Genomic DNA, 6,000 nt, shown 5'->3' with positions numbered 1-6,000 from the left:
CACCATCTGATTACGCATGCTCCAAGAAATGAGCGTGATAGTATTGGATGTCTGATCGCGCACAACAGAATGAATCGCATTCTTGGATGCTCCCAACATAGACCTGGCAATCCTACCAAGGACACCTAAGCTGACTTCCCCTCTTAGCCCTGTCAACTTGTTGACTTGTCATCTTGAATAACAGGAGTATGGACTACAGGCAGAGTACATACATGGGGAAGGGAAAATAAAATCAAAAGGCCAAGACTGCAATCCCATCATCAGTTCACAATGTAGTCTATTCATATTGTTTTGGAAATAAACCAGCCATTTTTCCATGTCTCATATGTATAGAATAAGACTGCATGTCTGTGTAAGAGTGACATCATGTTACAGGTTTATATCAAAATCCCCCCCTCCCCCCAAAAAAAATTTAGCTTGGACCCTAGTTTTATGATTTACTACGGGGGTTTTGTATTGTGCCAGCTATCATTAAGGAAGCATCAGAGTAAACATGAACCAAACTTTTTTATAGTAGTTAGTGTGATCAGTGAAAACTCCAGTGCACTTTTTTTAAAAAGGACTTCACACTTGGCACAATATTTATTTGACCAGGAAGCAAAGGTGATTGTGATTTGTATATTAAAGAGTTGTGCTTTTCACTTGTGTTTGGCTAAAAAAACCTGCAGTTTAACTTTTATCCCGGTAGGTATTCCATGTTACTCTTAGAAAAATGAGATCATGTTAAGCAGTCAATTCCACATCCACCTGACCTTTGAATACATCAGTGTTTCTTGGAAAAAATATTATGGGCAGAATGCCTACTACGGTAAACAATATTAGCTGCTCCAACCCATTGTTGACTCATGCTGTGCTGTGGCTTATCAAAATAAGGGGGTGGAAATCAGCAGGGACCAGAGATCTTCTGACAAACTCCACAGGATATGAAGAACAATGTAAATGCTCTAGCCCTGGCAGATATATTTCTATATTACTGTTCCAGAGATAACAGCTAAGGTGAATCATTTCCCACCACCTACAGTACCAAATAATTTCAAATTCTGAAGGGACCATATTTATTTCTTTGGTAGCTAGCAATTTACTTACCCGAAGATCATTATATTTATGTGTCTGTGAAATCCTCACAATAATTATACATTTGAGCTGTCTCAGAAGTGCTATATATATTCTCATTAGTCATGTACTTCCAGGGATATTATCATTTTTTCCCAACAACCTTTGTGATACAAGTGTAAAGGACTCTACAGTGCATGAATCTGGGTTCTTATAGGCTTTTTTAAAAGCTTGTAGTTTAATCAAACAGCAGGGTGGCTCATATTCACATGCAAATGCTGGAAACAGTATTGGGGGAAAATGACTTAAATTTTTTTAATGACTTCAGTGTTGCACTTATTTAAAAACAAATCACACTGTGCAATAGGAGGGAGAGAACATGGAACAAGTTTACATTACCTTATGCTTTCAAAAGGAATCCTAAAAATAATCTGAACAAGTTTAAAGACATTGGCTGGGTTTCCATATATTCGTGAAAGTGCTACTGTATATGTAACAGGGGTGGGTGGGCGTTGTTAATGTTCCCTTCTGGCTGCTTCATCCACTTGTGCCTCATCAAACCTCATTTCAAATAGTCCCTCAAACTTCAGTAGCACCTTTCGGAGGGAGTGAAGTGAAAGGAAGGCAAGGAATCCCAAGTAGGGTATTCTAAGCAGTTCTTTGGATTTTAGCCCGTTTGGGGGTGGGGAGTGGGGGGTATCAATGTTATTCCATAACTGAGTCATTGAAAGAAAGTAATATGGCAGAGGAGCTATGAGACACTCAAGGCTTTTTTTGTAGCAGGAGCTCCTTTGCATATTAGGCTACAACCCCTGATGTAGCCAGTTCTCAAAGAATTTACAAGGCTCTTCTTACAGGGCCTACTGTAAGCTCTTGGAGAATTGGCTACATCAGGGGAGTAGCCTAATATGCAAAGGAGCTCCTGCTACAAAAAAAGCCTTGAAGACACCCTAATTATTAAACCAGTTATATGGAATAATTTGAACTAGAGTCCATGAAGCGAGGTCCCCCCTCCTGAAGAACTGCCTTTATCATGAAGCATGGTTACAAAGCAGCCCAATGAAGATATGTATAACTTCCTTAGGGGATTGGCATCTCAGTCTTAAATCTATTTGTTTGCAAATGTCTCCTATGTTTCAATGGAGCTTAGAAGTGACTACAATTGTACTGAATGTAGATGTTTCAATATTGTGACAGATTTGTATCTCTCATTTCCTATTTCTGTTACACAGCTTGAAGTCAGAACAGTCAGTCTTTTCCCTTGGTAAGATCAGCGAGCCATAACTTCTGACAATATACCTGGAGGATCAGAAGTCCCATGACCACTAACCACTATGCTAGAAATTCTACATCAGTCAGATGCAGTGCTAGCCACACAATTCCTTTGAGTATTGTTAGCCATAAAACAGGTTAGAAATTGCTTGTAAGTCTATTTTCAATTACAGGCTTGAGATTTTATTGTTTTACCACTTATAGGACATGCATAGTATGTCACTCAGGTTAACATAAGCAATAAAAAAGACCCAAGGCAGCAACTGACAAATAGTTTTAAACTAGTTGTGTTTGATCTCATATTTAGACTGTTTGTGCAGTGGCGCATAAAATATTAATATTAAAAGGCATAGTGACTGCTGGGAGGAAGGGAACACAACAATTTTAGATTCTGGAAAAATCCATCAATATGTAATGCATTTGCATACTGGAATCACAAGGAGATTGATTTTGCATGTTTATTGATTTGGGTCTTTTTTTGATTAATGATGAAGCTAGGACATACTCAGAGAGTGGACTGAGATTTGGCACAGCTTAAAACAGGAAAGGTTTATATTTATAGACCAGTTACGCAAATAGGGGGATATTCACATGCATTTTATTAGACATCGGTTGTATCAGAGCCCCAAGAACATTCTGTTGTATACTCAGGATAATTTGGGGCCATGCTTAATACAAAAATGCTGCATAACAATTACTCTCTTCTTCATTATGAATGATTTTCACTATATCACCTTGGACACGAGAACAAGCTTGAATTCCCACTGCATCTAATTTATTATTACTGCTGTAGATATTGTTTTGCGTTAAGAGCACATAAAGTATTTCTACAAACATATTGCAAAAAATCTACAGGGGAGGAAATGGCAAAATATAACAGCTTTGGAAGTTATTGCATTTTTATAATAGATCAGCACATTATTCCCATAGTAAAGCACTTTAAGAAAATGGGCTGGACATTTTCATCAGAAAAAGCATTTTTGCCAGCGGATTTATACAGACTTTTTCCTGATGACATGGTACAGATCTTTAAAATAAATTACACATATGTGCAAGATTCTGGAAGATAAACTGTGGCTATTCAGGATTTTTAAAAAACCAAACCAAAACTGTCTGGAAGACATACTACCTGGCCTGGAAGGTGTTCTCTCTGATTCCAAAACATGTGTTAGGGAAACTGCTCTCAAAATGAGATTGGGGAATTAGATTGAGAGACAGTTAGCCCCAAAAAGGAATCTTTGTTATCAATTGTATACCAGGCTCAACCGTTCAGAGAGTCAATGCTCAATAAGAGACTCTAATTTAGTAAAAATCAATTGTAATTTATTTAGAATAATATTTCTTTCATACAAGGTAAAAATACAAAACACTCACACATTCACACAGGTCTAGGAAATATAGATAGATCAATAGGGGAACATATATGGATAAACAGACAGGGTAATATTTACCATCGTAGTCTTCCAGGAAGGTTTCCAATGGCGACTTAAGAGGACAGGGGAAATGGACCCAACACTGTGGCCAGAATTGGGGATGGATCTAGACAGCGGGTAATAGGGGTTGCTGAATAGAAAGCACACATGAGTGGAGTTGGGTCAGAGGTTAAATAGACTCTCTTAGACCCCTCAGGTGCTGGGAGGTCCAAGGGAGGAGAGATGGGAGGTTCAAGAAGGCTGGACATTCCTTACTGACACCTAATTGGATGCCTGCTTTGGCCAATGAACTTCACCTTAGTCCAGTGAACCTGGAAATTTCCAAGCTGCAATGTTGCCTGGGTTGGCCCCAAGGTATTAGACTAGGGTGAGAATGGAAATGGCTGGGTACTTAAGATTAAATGGGATTAGCTGGGAAGGTGACAATAGGGAAAACTGCTGGCCTAGGTACCACCCGGGTAAGACAAAAGACTTGATGAAGACAGGAGATGTCCTTCCTCTTTCTCATCTTCTGCTGGGCAAGGTTTATTGTTCTGGTATTGCTGAGCAATTAGGATCAACAGTTGAGCTATTAATCCATTCTTAAAACAGATGGGTTGCTTGCAGGCTCAGGGTGTGTACGTGTGACTTTCCCACTAAGAAGGAATGAGTTCAGCCTGGCAGGGTAAGCTTGGGTCAGGAAAGCAAGCTGGATTCTGCTGTTGTTAGCTCTAGGTCCATGGAGCCAGGCTGGAAACATGGTGGCTTCTTCCACTGCAGTGGCCAAGACTGGGCACACAAGGAGCAGCTGGAGCATGTCTGTATTTCTGGCTAACACTCTTCAGAGACGTAGAATGCAAAGCTGAGGCTTATGGTATCCACATAAGCCAGAAACTGCAAGCAAAGTCCACTTCTTAGAGCAGAGGTGTGAGAGTCAAATCTCCAGGCACCCTGGCAACCATGCTGGTGATCATGATGTTCACATGTATGAAAAGTAGGGGGCTTTTCCTCACAGTTCCCCCCCTCAAGACCTATGTCACCATCTGGTGGCGAGGTCTTGCAATAACACAATGTCCATATCTGTAGTTGACAGGCGGCGAGTCCACGTAGCTTCAATTGTCTACCGGGGTGTACCGTCTATCTAAAAAGGTTGGAGCCACTATCTAAACTACTCAAAAATCAATTTGGAAAAATATTCCAATAGGCCAAAGGTTCCTTCCTTTGAATACTACGATGCAGGGATAACAGGCATTGGCAACGTTGTAGGGCATACAGTATTAAAACACAGGGTTACAATCATTGAAATAAAAGTTGAGTTCATAAAATCATTACTGCCATTTAAACCAGATAAATAACAAGAATTGATCTATAAATCACACACAATCATGACAATAATTGATTAGAAAAACACACAGGTACATTAGAGTTCATGGTTACAAGTGAATCCATATCTTAATCTTGAGTCTTCTTTTCTTCTTCTCCCCCCCTTGATAAGCTTCTTATACTGGGGTTTGAAGAGGATCTTCTTCCAGGTACCTATTGGGTATGTGAAAGTCCTAGTGGAGGGTGAACTAAAGAGTCTTCCCACCCCCCCTAGCACCCAGCGAAATCTGTCTTTATTGTTGCTAAAAGGGAATTCTCCCTGTAACCCAGCATGGAATTGGCAATGGTGCTTTTCAGCCTGTATCACCGATGGTTCATAGAGCAACAATGGGCTTGAGGAAAGAACCAAAAAGGAACCAAAAACATTCACACATGACAACATGGAGATGATTCTGTACCATTGTAGGGAGCAGTGAAAGCAGATCAAAAATGCATACATTCAACCATAAAGAAAGGAATCTTAAAAAGCTATTAGTGAAGTGTCCTCCTGTCCAGAGTATGGTGACCAGTGAGCTTTTACGTCACAAGCTTACATATGTCATGTTAGGGGCCTGCATTGGGCAGGTTTGCCTATTACACTAAGCATTCAGGACTTTAGGAGGCTTTTTCCTTGTCAAGGAAGGAAAGTAACATACACAATTCAGAAAACACAACCCAAAATATTCTTTGTTGCAACATAAAACTTAAAATAAAACATTGTGCACAATCCAGGAAAATGACCATAGTTTGGGGCGTCCCCCATATGACGAAAATAGTTCCATAAAGAAGAGACAAAAGAAAACCTTTGCTATAGCTTTGGAATATAATGAATTGTCAAAACAATATAAAAACTTCAAAAACAAAAACTGAGGCCTCAATAGAACAATGCTAGCTAGCTTTA

Source organism: Heteronotia binoei, chromosome 6 (assembly GCF_032191835.1).
Source record: "Heteronotia binoei isolate CCM8104 ecotype False Entrance Well chromosome 6, APGP_CSIRO_Hbin_v1, whole genome shotgun sequence".
Lineage (NCBI taxonomy): Eukaryota > Metazoa > Chordata > Lepidosauria > Squamata > Gekkonidae > Heteronotia > Heteronotia binoei.
Note: the sequence above shows the minus strand (reverse complement) of the source record.